A 790-nucleotide genomic window follows, 5' to 3' on the forward strand; every position below is an offset into this window, starting at 1 on the left:
AGTCGCGGCGGGCGCGGAGCACGCTGGGAGCTGTAGTCCCGGGCAGGCCGCGATGGCGGCGGCGGCGGCGGCCCGCGGGCAGAGACCCGCCCCCTCCCCCCGCCGCCCCCACGGCGGGGGAGACACGAGGGGCTCCCCCGCCGCCCCCCCGCCACCCCCGGCCCCCCGGACAGAAGACAGGCGGGCGGCGGGTTCAGCAGCACACCGTGTATTGCGCGCCCCAGAGACAGCGCGGTTCCAACAGCGGACGAGGCCACAAGCGTTACACAGCCGAAAGGACAAGGGCGACGCAGGGCGCGAGGCGCTCCCCGGGCGGGGGGCACGCAGGGACGGCTCCGTCCCGCCCCGGCAACGGCGATGGAGGACAGGAGACTTCCATCCGCGCTCCGGCCCATCGCTCCATCCCGGCGTCGATCCGGAGGTCACGGCTCCTCCCGTGAGAAGCGGAGTCCCCTCCCCGCGCTGGAGAAGAGCCGCTGGGGTGTTCGAAAAGACACGAGGGCCCGTCGCCCGCCACTCGGAAACACGCGCACACGAAAAACAAACCCATTACAAAGCAGAGGTCGATATATAAACGCCACCCCCCACCTCGCTGAACAGCTATCCCCAGGAAAAGGAAGAAAAAAAAAAAAATACACCACCCAACACTTAAATACAGCTTCATAAATATTAAGTCATGAAAAAAATTGAGACTTGGTTTTCTTCCCTCCTGGTAAAAAAAAAAAAAGAACCAAAACCAAGTATGGGTTAGGAGGGAAGGCACGGAAGGATGTCTAATATAGACAGTTAC

The sequence above is a fragment of the Nipponia nippon genome, unplaced genomic scaffold (genome assembly GCF_047370975.1).
Source record: "Nipponia nippon isolate SJK-2023a ecotype South Korea unplaced genomic scaffold, ASM4737097v1 scaffold_36, whole genome shotgun sequence".
Lineage (NCBI taxonomy): Eukaryota > Metazoa > Chordata > Aves > Pelecaniformes > Threskiornithidae > Nipponia > Nipponia nippon.